The sequence below is a fragment of the Xenopus tropicalis genome, chromosome 5, assembly GCF_000004195.4.
Source record: "Xenopus tropicalis strain Nigerian chromosome 5, UCB_Xtro_10.0, whole genome shotgun sequence".
NCBI lineage: Eukaryota > Metazoa > Chordata > Amphibia > Anura > Pipidae > Xenopus > Xenopus tropicalis.
In genome coordinates, this window is record NC_030681.2 from 23,709,381 (window position 1) to 23,722,075 (window position 12,695).

A 12,695-nucleotide genomic window follows, 5' to 3' on the forward strand; every position below is an offset into this window, starting at 1 on the left:
CAAAACAAATTGCTGACTGGTTGCCATTGCATACTACAGTTTATTGAGGTGCCCAGAGAGTTCAGTATGTTTGGGTTCAAGATCTGTAGTTGCCAGGGCTGATATTATTCTTAAACACGAGAGGGATGGGTATGAGGATAGGGTTGGCACCTTTGGTGGAACCTAAACCCATGCAATGGGGACGGAACCAATGATGATTGCGGCCCCCACCCTTAGTGATATGGGTGGTGGATCTGATCATACCAGGGACAGGATTATGCCATACGGGCAGGGTTATTGCATGGTTTTCTTAAAGTTAAAAACTGGCAGAAAATTTTGAACCAGAGAGCCACTTGAAAAACCAGGCTGCCTAGACAGGTGGCAACCTTAGATGCAGAGAAGTATTTTACTCTTGCCATGCCTATTAGGGCTACAAAGGAGACACAACTTAGCAGGGAGCACAGGTTATTCGTGTATTCAAGCTCTGTATGTATGGAAATGTGCAACAGGCATTAGGAAGCATGCCAGGCCAGACAAGTTATACTAAATATCACAGCCAAGTACCAGTTGGGCCCAAGGCAATGCTACTAGGTCCAGTCCCCCCACTCACCATCTCCACCGCTCTGCTCTCACTCCCCGTCTGATGCCTTAAACTCACTCTCTCCCTTAACTATCCCAACCTGCTGCCAGTTATTTCTTTTGCTTCCACTGCGCCTGCAGAGTTCTCAACGCACATGAAATTAATCCCCAAGGAGTGCACCCCTTCCCCTACCCTAGGCAGCTGCCTCGGCTGCCCACCCCTAGTTCCGACCCTGCTAAATATAGTAAAAAGCAAAATATATTGGTGTCTCTGGCACAAAACCAACAGCTAAAACTCTTGTGAAGTGACTGTTGCTGCTGCATTAGATAATAGACCAATCTTTACAGAAATAGTCAAGACCACATAATAATCTACTTATGTGATGAAAAAATCCTGATATTTTGTGTTTGCTACAAAACATAAATACATTAAGAAACCATGAGTGGAAATGGGAGCTGAGCTGTGCGTGCTGCCGAATCATGACAGTGATTACAGGCTGGGTTAGAACTCTTTATTTTGCTCGCTATGGTGTTATAGCCGGCCTGTCACTTCCAGTACTGTGGGCGCTGCGCTACTGTTATTTAATAGTCAGGAATCTGTGCTGCTAATTCACTATTCAGTAAGTTTTTTACATTTTTCCAAAAGCAAGGACCCTCCCAGCCCAACTGGTTTTCCTTTCTGTTCATTTCACAGTGGGCTCAAAGCAGTGGGTAGGTTGTCAGGTACTAAATAATGTGTGTATATAAAAGGTTCTGTGGTCTTTTTCCTTTGTTTTATGTGCGAGTGCCATCATTTCTGTGCATGGTTAAGTGCAGAGCTGAAGCTGGGCATACAGCATAACTCCCACTTATTTGGGTAGAGACCTGACACTTTCTTGACAAATGCACTGCTGTGTTAGTTGGCCCTGTACTGGCAAGGGATGGGTGCCGGGAGCGGCACTGGGGTGCCCACCCCCCATCATTCAAACGCACGCGTTAATGTATGAAAGCCACCAGGGCGGAGAATAGAGAAGAACAGACAAACACTGCATTTCATAGCAATACTACATACAAATAACCCGAAAACCACAACAAATTTGTAATGAATGTATATTGCAAAGTTGCACAGAATTGTGTTTTCTTTTATTAGGCAAAAAGATATATTTTTTAAGTCAGCACTAAACTCCATGAGAGATTTTGATCAGATTTTGTGGGTCACATATTATCTGATCTTGTCATGCAACACCACGCAACAGCATGAGATTTTAGTAAATTTCATCAATTCTGAGCTGTTTGATTCAGTAAATATTTACATTTTCCTTCTCTGTGTACAAACAATGCAACAAGATGATAACTGCCTGTACTTTTTTTAAATGCATCTTCCTATTTGCCTCTAAGTGATTGCTATTTCTGTGCTTTCAGTCACCTCCATGCCTGGACTCACAACAGGCACAGCATTCATACACTCATTTATTCATATGGCGTGCTCCCATACTTCATTCATGCTATAAAAAAAGCCACCCATTTGACTTTCCTGCTTTTACGTCAGGTAAAATCAATTCCCTATAATTGGATTAGACCTCTAGCAGCCATGGCAGATAATAGAGTGCCGTGGGAGGCGTGCAGGCTCCTGCTGGGTATATATCCTTCCATAGGGGATGTGAGATAAATTTATATATATATAGAGAGAGAGAGCACAAATGCCCCTGCACCTGCTTTCCAATGAGCAGCCAACAATACTGCTATTTATAAAGCGTGACATCAGTTGCAGGCACTGAGTGCATTTTATCTAAGGTGTATGATACCACTTGTCCTTGATGTAAATACCCGGGAGCAGAAAGCATTATTGTTATATAAAGGCAGATGTTATGATGTTTTGCTCATGGTGGACAGGAAAGATTTTTTCTAGCACTGATGAAGAGGGTACGGCTATTGGAAAGAATGAAGTTGGGGCTATATATACATACAACTAAAGGTGCTTATGCTTTATGTGATATATTGCTTCTCTGTAGGGTGGATGGGTGAATGAAGCCAGACTAATGCAATAAAGCTGCCTAATAGCTTCAGTGGAAGTCTTGGGTGGTAGCCAATGCATAAACATGTATTTTTGTAACAATACTGAAGTTGTAATTAATTTTGTGTCACAATTCTGAATATACTTATAAGACTAGAGGACCTGTTTAAAAATTGGGGCAATGTGCCCTGTTTTTGCACTTTGCCCCAGCCAATTTGCTCTTTGCACCTTAAGAGAAAAGAAAACCCCTATTCTGCCAAAATGCTAGGCCTTCCCATTGAACAGAATCACAAGGTTTGTTCCCCTGGGTAAAGGTCCCCATACACGGGCCGATTGTAGCTGCTGATATGGGTCCCTTGGACCGATTCGGCAGCTTATCGGCCTGTGCAGAGGCAACAACAACTGGCCTGCCTGACCTATATCTGGCCTGAAATCACCCAGATATCGATCAGGCAGGTTAAAAAATTCAGTTGGATCGGGGACCGCATCAGCTCGTTGATGCGGTCCCCAAACCGACTGCGCCTATACCCATCGCTCTAATTCGATCGTTTGGCCCCAGGCCCAAACAACCGAATTAGCCTAAATTCCCCCGATATCTCCCACCCGTCGCCAGGCGAGCATATCTTCACCTGTATGGCCAAATTAAGATAGGGTCTAAACTTAAAAAAAATGAAAAAGCTAAAACAAAAAAAACTGCGTGACCCCATCCCCCCACTGCTGTTATCTAAATCCATTTAAAGGGAACATATTGCGTGAAAAATAACAATACGCCAGTGCATTATACTTCTCTAAATATATATAAGGACTGTCCTGAAAAAGGTTGTGTTTTGGGTTGATTTATTGAAATTTCCCCCCAAAACCCATCTGTCCCACTTGCTGCTGCCTCCCTTCCCAGGCTGTTCAGAGGGGAAGGCAGCACTCAGCACATTGCACTGCAGGATAGGAACCAATCAGCAGCTAGGCTGACCTGATCGGGAACTAAAGCCTGTCTTTGCTTGTGTGATTGCATGGCTGTGATTGGCTATCCCTCTCCTGTTGCGCTTCTGGCTGGGACAGTTAGGACACGCCCACCCCTCCTTTGAACCACAGACAGGGACCATTGGAGAAATATGGAGGGCTCTAATCAAGGGGCCAGTTTAAAAGATAGTGTTAATTTTTAGCCCAAAGTAAAACCAGCGCCATATATTAGTCATTATTGCCAACAAGATTATCGGTTTCTTTAATTATGCTATAGGCTGTTAGTTGTGACTGATGGATGGAAATTCCAACTGATGTTTCCAAGGGGGTGAGATTGTCCCAGAGGCTCTGTGCCCATTCATTGGGACGTGTGCAATGCCAGTCTGCAGGAAAAGACAAAAACAAATCCATTATACAGAAAGATGTATTTAACAAAAATGATCACCGTAGCAACATAGTACAATGAAATATGTATCATACATGATCGGACTATGTATATATGTATACTATATGTATTTACTCATTGCAGCCCACCCCCCTCATGTATTTTCTGGATCTGCAACTGATTGCCTCCTCCTGATACTGAGGGCCATACAGAGCTCACACATGAGCATGCTGAGCAATTGCTTCTACCCAGGACATGCTGTGGGTATGTGCATGCACATCACCCAGATCCTGCCTCACAACAAGTTTGCGCCCCTGTATGGACACCCACAGCAGGAGAGTCACCCAGAAGCAATGTCCCTGTAGCTTGTAATCCTGCATGGACTGCTGCTTCTCCTGTGCCCGATTTCAACCGATTGCACCACTAATTGCAGAACAGGGACTATTCCTTGTATTCCCTTGACTGCTTGTGTTTGCTTTTGGGCCTCCTTTGGGTTATGCATTGCAAGGAGGTCATTATGTGTATGTTTGGTCTGGAACTGTGCTCTTCCTCTGTCCCAGTCTGCATAGATGTTGGCGCTGTCAGGTTCAGCAGCATCAGGACTCCCGCGGAGTGTTCAACTGGTGTCATAGGCGGCTGCCCTAGATAATTTGACTTCCATTGTCCTTTAAGCAGGCAGATAGTGAGCTGCAGTTGAGCCCCCACCCTAAGTCAGAGTTAAGTTGTTCCATTTTCCAATAGCAGCCAGCATAGAGTTACAGCTTAACTAGCCAAACTATTGAGTGAAGTTGCTAGGCTTGGGCTGAGAGGTAAGTTGCCCTTGATCCCAAGGCTAACAGGTGTCCCCTTGAAGAGACAATGTTGATTAAATTACACAGAATATTTTCAATAACATCTGTTATTCACCCTCTATGTCTCTTTCTGTTGTTTAACGTCAGCTCTCAGCAATAGCTGGAGGGTTGCAGTGTGGATCTACCTCAATCACCCAATTTTTACCCCTAGATATTGTACCCAGTCTTCCTGCTAAGTGAGCAGCCCACCCTTTACCAACTCTCCCAACATCCAGCCTTGCAGACATTTTGCCGCTTTAGAGTTCAATCTGCAGAGATCTATAGGGAACAATGGGAGTAGGTGCCAGGTAACTGCCCACGTTACTGACAGGCTGCTGGATCTGTTGGAGTTTAGCAGAACCGTCAGTCACTCTCATTAACAGATGTAATGTGCCGTGTGTTTGGTGCTACACTTGCATGAAATCTTGTTTTGTGTGGGGAAAAACATATGCTGAATTTGCTAGGCAGACTGGGAACATATAAAGGCTTAGAACTGATACTGATTTACTTAATAAGAAGGTACCAAACTGGCTTATAGGGTGCCCTGACCAGTGCTGCCCTCTGGTGGAGAACAGTGGTGGTCAAGATGCCCCTGTTCACCTGTCTATGCTCCTAATCCTATTAAATAAATAGTGTCCCTTTGTAGGTAAATGGAGTGGTGACACGCAGACTGGCAAACACATTTATGTTCTGGGGTCCACCTTTCACCCCTCCTATAGTCATATATCATCCTATAGCCCCAACAGCAAAGGGGCTCCCCAAATACAAAAATCTCCCTCTGCCCATCAGGCTTCTGTAGTAGTAAAAGTGTAATTTGGCCCCCACCCGTAGCATCACACTACAATAATATCCTGCCACTTGCGGGCATTTGATTTCTGGGGAAAATAATTATTTGCCACTGCAATGCATACACAATATGAACACCAACTTCTTATCTATATATGCTGGATACAGCCAAGTATTAATTAGCAAATTACCTCATTAGCAAAATCCTGGAAAAAGACCAAAGCATTTAAGTAAACAGCCTAGACTTCCATCTGTTCTGTGGGCCCAATAAACTGTATATATGGATTTCACTGCCATACCTCTTAAAAACATATTAATAATGTGTGAGCCATGAAATAACATCAGCAATTAAGCAATGGATTCCTTATATACTGGGGTGATCAGATCACTTGGAAATTCAGGGACACGTCTAAAAACTCCATGTATCCCTGAATTTTCAAGTGATCTGGTCACCCCAGTATATACAGCAATGCTGCATTTCCTCAGTAAATATGCTCCCTATGCAGATGTGTTTCTGTAGGGGCACGCCGCTCAGAGAGGTAGTGGTGCCATTTAAAGAACCCCAGGAATGGATAGCTGATTACACGTGGTTACACTTGGTACTCATGGACTCCCCGCCATGCCAGGTATGAATATACTGTTTATACTGTGCATACATGTGTTTGTAATTATTAAATGAATATGAGTAAGTGTGTGCCTATTAGCATTGGTACGTATATGAATGTGACTAATGTGTGTGTCTGTTTGGGGCAATGTAAAACTTAAATAAATTCCCTCCATCCTAGCCTCCATTGGTTGGTACCCTCATCATCCAATAGCGTACCATTATGTGGGCCCAGTATGAGCTGTGTGTGGGTTGTGACATCATTTTGGGTAGGGGCTAAAATGTAAGGGGTGGGAAATGGGTGGATCGGGTGTGGGCAGTAATTTACCAGCCTGGTCAGTCCAATACCCGCTGGCAAAAGTGGCAACTCCACATTCAGGTGATTTAGAAAGAAATAGAACATTTACTTTTCATGAATTGTTTAGGTCAAAGCACAGACACCAACATGGTTGTATTATAAACTGTGTGCATCTTGGCCATGCCCCTGTTATTCACAAGCCATACTGGTTCTGCCTGCAAACACCCCCCTTCCCTTCTATCCAGGCAATTAGCTAAGTAAAATATGTGTGGAAATTGTAAGAGCAAGTGACTGGGCTGTAGTGTCACCACCGGCCGGTATTTTACTGCCCTAGATGGTAAAACACCTGCCAAGAGCGGGGCCAGTATATTACAAATTTACCAGCCTCAAGATAAGTCTCTGGCCTGCCCTCCATTCCAACCCAAACTTACCTTTTTTTCCCCTGTATTGCTCCATATCCTACCCTGCAACCCTACTGGGCTGTTACTGTAGGTCACATGGTAAGAGAGGGGCACAGTAGGGTGGCTTCTGAAAAAGCAGGCTGAGTTGGCACGTTAGCGACAGGAGGCAACAGCTAAAATCAGGCAAAACTCTAAAGCCAAACAGTGGGTCAGACAAACAGGACTGTGTACCATGATCAGGAGCCCAGTGTGCTCATAGAATCAGCAGGAAGTCTGGGTTTAAGCAGGAGGAGCAAGTCCCATGGCACAGATGGGCATTTTAATGATAAATGATGAAGGTGCAGACAAGGTTTCAGGAGGGCACACACAGTACTTCGTTATAGGGAGAGGGGGGAGGTGCTGTGGCTTTTTTCTTCAGCATTTTCATCCTACATTCACTTCAAGCTCCATGTGTGAACCTATACAAAAGAATGAGCACAAGCATTCATTTAACAGTCATTCCGCAATCCTATTAATTAGCTTCTCCTCCCCCAGCCCTGACATCATGATAGACCTGCCTAATAGGATGGGAGCACAAACATGGGCTCATTTATAAACACTGGGCAAATTTGTCCCTGGGCAGTACCCATGGCAACCAACCAAATGTTTGCATTTATTGTTCAACCCGCAGCTGCCTGATTAGTTGCTATGGGTTACTGCCCATGTGCAAATGTGCCCAATGCTTATAAATGAGCCCTAAAATGTTCATTGTAGCACAGTACAAACATACATATACAGGTATATTATAGCCATGGATTCTGTGCATGGAACAGGCACAGTGCATCCCAGCCTGTTGTCATGTGAGATTTATTGTCTCAGGAACGTTACAGCAATGGGCCAGGCGTTCCCTGTGGCTAAGCACTCCACAGACCAGAGGGCTTATTTACTAACATAAGTACTAAAGAACACAAGTATTCTTGTCAATAGCCACCAACCCATAAGATATCTGCTTCCATCTCGTAGTACACTGATTAAAACTAATTGCTAGATTGGTTGCTTTGACCATTGCACTTGTGTATTTTAGTATCTATGTTGGTAAATCACCCCCTGATGAACCCAGCTGACTGTACATTCCTGATACAAGCACTGGGGATCATTCATTAAACATCATTACTGACACCTTGTGGGAAACTGAACAACTGGAAACACTACATCAAGATATCAGTTGGTTAAAGAACTTGCATTTTATAGTCCAATATACCACCTTGTAAAGTGTCCAGATATGTCAGTTCTTGAGGAGTCACACAATTCTGCACCCTCATCTGAATTAAAGCTAACCCCCAACTACAAAAAAGCATGAAAAACGCACTTGAATATCTTCAGTACCTGGCAGATTCTGCCATAGCAGGGAGCAGGATTGGGGTTGTGGGCACGGGTGTAACTGGCATAGTGGGGGTCAAGATGCACCCAGAAAATAAAACCTCCAGGTTGTTGTCACTGTACATTCAATATCTGCAAATAAAACTATTTGTGCATTCATTTTTCACCTTTTTAAACAACACTTGTATTGCTGACACCTAGTGGTGTGTTGCACTATTGCAAGGCTATTTAATAACATGATTTTCGAACAGAATGAAAAAAATAAAGCGGCTCCTTGCTGTAAAAGGAAAACATAAAAAATTGTGGTGCTTGTACAGAGTTTGTTTTTCTTGCAAAAAGGCTCCAATAAGTTCTTGTACCCAAATCTATCTAAATTTGCAACACTTGGGAACAGGAGGCAGAGGTCTTTGCGTTTAACCAGTGTAATGCAAGCTGCCCAGAATATGGGGTACACTGACACCCTAATATACCATAATAACTCTTATTAAGAGTTAGAGCAGGGTCTGACAGTCAAGAACGGATTCTGTCTGTTTTTCACACAACGTGTCAGTCAATAGAGCTGCTCCAGCAGAATTCTGCACTGAAATTAATTTTTCAAAAGAGCAAAGAGATTTTTTCAATATTTAATTTAAAATTTTACATGGGGCTAGGAATGTTCTTAGTTTCCTAAGTGCCTCCAGCCATGTGACTTGTGCTCTGATAAACTTCAGTCTCTCATTTCTGCTGCGCGTTGATATCACCCCTCCTTTCTTTCTCACCAATCAGCAGAACAATGTGCAGGTATCAAGCTTGTAGTTCTGTGTCACCTCTGCTAATGGATTCAGATGCCTGAACTGATAGTGCTTCCATATGTCTGTGCTGCTGTCACTACTCTGCTTTAGGCTGATAGCACTGCTGGTAGAGAAACCATCCCATGGGGAAATGGGCAAAATACTGCCTCCCATTCAGTTTAGGACGGTGGCTACGAATCTCTTGAAAATTCCTTAGCATTGGTGCTAGTAAAAAGTTATTTACAATAGGAAGTGTGTTGGGGGTTTTAAAATGAATGGTAGTGTGTTGGGGGTTTCCTTAATGGAGAAGGATCTAGGGGTTTTTGTAGATCACAAGTTGTCCAATTCCAGGCAGTGTCATTCTGTGGCTACTACAGCAAATAAAGGGCTGTCTTGTATAAAAAAGGGCATTGACTCAAGGGATGAGAACATAATTTTGCCTCTTTATAGGTCCCTGGTAAGGCCTCACCTTGAGTATGCAGTGCAGTTTTGGGCTCCAGTCCTTAAGAAGGATATTAATGAGCTGGAGAGAGTGCAGAGACTGCAACTAAACTGGTAAAGGGGATGGAAGATTTAAGCTATGAGGTTAGACTGTCGAGGTTGGGGTTGTTTTCTCTGGAAAAGAGGCGCTTGCGAGGGGACATGATTACTCTGTACAAGTACATTAGAGGGGATTATAGGCAGTTGGGGGATGTTCTTTTTTCCCATAAAAACAATCGCACAGCGCACAAGCGCACCAGAGGCCCCCCCTTTAGATTAGAGGAACAGAGCTTCCATTTGAAGCAGCGTAGGTGGTTCCTCACGGTGAGGGCAGTGAGGTTGGGGAATGCCCTTCCTAGTGATGGGGTAATGGCAGACTCTGTTAATGCCTTTAAGAGGGGCCTGGATGAGTTTTTGAACAAGCAGAATATCCAGGGCTATTGTGATACTAATATCTACAGTTAGTATTACTGGTTGTATATATATAGTTTATGTATGTGAGTGTATAGATTGGTTAGTATAGGTTGTGTGCTGGGTTTACTCGGATGGGTTGAACTTGATGGACAATGGTCTTTTTTCAACCCTATGTAACTATGTAAGTGTGGAAAACTGCCCCTTGAGCCATTAGCCTGAATGATCTTGTATAGTATAGGTATAGGATATATAGGATATATCAGTGGAAGCTTTATCCCTAAATATATTAAATACAGTGAGGAGTACCTATCATCCTCAAATTGTTTCCCCCACCAAACGTATGGGCTAATAGAGCCTGCACTCCAGTTGGGGGAAACAATAGCTCTTTTGGAAAAAATTATCCCCCGCCATCGCTAGGCTTCCTGCACCAGGAAGGAACTCCCAGTGCCGTGTGTGATGTAGATGGGTGAATCCCACCCACCACTCCTACATCAGGCACATGTGCATAAGGAGCAAGAAGGGGAGACTGTATTTTTTTTTTTAAAAACTGTTGTTTCCCTCAACCAGTGTGGGCTCTATTAGCCAGCACCTCTGTTGGTAGGTGCACTATAAGTTTCCTGAAGCCTAGAAAAGGTTTCCGCTTTTATATCAAATTGTAATGTCTGCATTGATAAAATAAAAATGCTCTCATCTACCCACCTAGTGGTAGATATGAGAATAGCACCTAGCAGAAAAAATAGGAGACAGCCAAGTCCCACCTGACTTGGGAAATAACACTGAGTAGGAAAAACAATAGCTTATCTGAAAGCAGTTCCATTGGCAAGAGCTGGCTCTTTTTGAAAGCTCAGACTCAGGCACAATGACCAGAGGTGGCACCTACACACCAATATTACAGCTAAAAAAATCCATAAATTTTTTGGTTCAAAAGTAAAATTTTAAATGGTAGAATGAATTATTTGCAATGTACACAGTGTAATGTTCACCATAAAAATCACGACCGAATCCCTTTAACATAAAGAAAAAAATATTATTTGTTGGTTCGGTTTCATTTGTAACCTTGTTATTCTGCAAAACATAAAGACTTGTAATGTGTCAGTGTGTGCCCCAGAAATCTATCAATAGGAATTAATATTTTTTCTTACGCTCTCTGCTAGGTTCTTACTTTAGCTGCACTGTTTATACTGGTCAGTAGGTGGCAGCAGCTCATAATAAGAGCAACAAATGACTCATTCTGTTCATTGGGACTGCTGCAGCCAACAATTTTTTGCATTCATTTTTCTTGAGAGGTCAACAGTCCATCTATATACAATAGAACCCCCATTCAGGGGACCAGAAAAAATGGTCTAAAATCAGGGAAAATGTAAAATCAGCATTATAGATTATATGTTGCTGGGACCACAAAAAACAGTGTAAAATGCAGGAAAACTTAAAGTTGAAGTTTCTCTGTAATGAAAAATGGTAAAAAATTTTTTTAAAAAAAACCTTTATACCAAAATATATAATTTTTTGCAGACTTTTGGGAGAAAATGTGTATTTTTCTCTGTAAATCACACTGTCACCCCCCTCCCTCAGTGCACAAAAGAACAGAATACTGACCACTGAGACTGTGAGTGCAGAGAAGAGACAGAGCCACTGCAGTCATTCTTGGCTTTTGGGGGAAGCCAATGGGTGCAAACACAGCCCAGGCTCATTGTTTTGTTTTGTTTTATAAGTAATAATAACAATTACAATAATAATTGTAATTATCATCATCACAGAAACCTGTACAAATATAAGTATACCTCTTACAAAAGAGATATTTAAAAATTGTCCTTCCAATAATAAATAAAATCAGGCCAAACCTTTAACAATTCCAGTGGTTCAAAAAATATAAAAATTAAAATGAAACAAAAAAATCTCATGAGAAACATTTCCCAGTCATAATATATCCAGTATCTGGGCTTGCAGTGAACATAGAACATGAATGGAACTCTGCTCCCCACTCACCTGGAGACAGAGGATCTACATTCTCTCCTGAGTGAGTCGGCACTAAGAAGGGTGCAGCCGCTGCAGGTCAGGAGCCATTCAGGGCAGAGGGAGGGCACAAGTGGAGCAGCTCCTCATTTTTGGAGATGGAAGAATTCCTCATCCCCAGGGGTTGTTTGTTCTTGGCCCAGTGATTGGCTTATGCTGCAAGATGGGTTTGTGGGAAACACAGTTTATTTTCTCTTTTTTTCTCCTACTTCTTCTTTGCTCAACAGGGTGGGGGCAAAATCCAGATGCTGAAAATCAACTCTAAACTGCTGAAGCCCATTGATTTCCTTGGGGTACCACCAAGTCACCTTCTGGAGAGAAAAGGCACCCCCTATGTTAACAGTGAAGCCCTCTAGACCAAAGAGTCATGAAAAATATTTTTATATTTTTGTAGCATCCTACTCCCTGTATTTTGTGACAAATGTTGGAGGGACCCTAAGAAGTAATAATCTTTATGTTCTTTTACTATTACTGCAGAACTTGGCATCACTCCTAATCCCGATCTATTTATCCTCTGGCACCACCTTACTAAGGGAGATTGGCCCATAAGCAAAGCCAAGGTTGAACTTGGGTATTTTTTGCCGTTAAGTTTCCATGGAGACTCGATGTATAGGGTAATCTCAAGCAGGTCAGGGGTGGGTAGTTGTACATGCAGGATTGTACAGCAACTTTATAACAAAGGAGGCCCTTGTGGGTTGTAACTAATGTTTAATAAAATGCTCAAGCAGAGGATTTATTTAGCATGACATTAATAGCATGCATATTCATGCCTGGTGACTTAATATTTTCATGAATTACTCTTGGAGACACCTTGAGAAGCCTGAATGGAATTTAGAACAAGTACATG

At 42.6% G+C, this 12,695-nt stretch overlaps 1 long non-coding RNA gene across 3 annotated transcripts; it reads right to left on the reverse strand.

The window, feature by feature from the left end:
* Positions 1–3,085: 3,085 nt before the first annotated feature.
* On the reverse strand, positions 3,086–12,352 carry LOC108647651. 3 transcript variants are annotated; one of them, XR_004222811.1, is made up of 3 exons: positions 11,822–12,186; positions 6,843–7,270; positions 3,086–3,891 (listed from the first exon to the last, which is right to left on the reverse strand). It is a non-coding gene; the product is annotated as an uncharacterized LOC108647651 (long non-coding RNA). The 3 variants fall into 3 exon arrangements; XR_004222812.1 differs by lacking the exon at positions 3,086–3,891 and adding an exon at positions 8,178–8,303 and having other exon boundaries at positions 4,393–7,270; positions 11,822–12,352; XR_001924576.2 differs by lacking the exon at positions 3,086–3,891 and having other exon boundaries at positions 4,393–7,270.
* Positions 12,353–12,695: the final 343 nt, after the last annotated feature.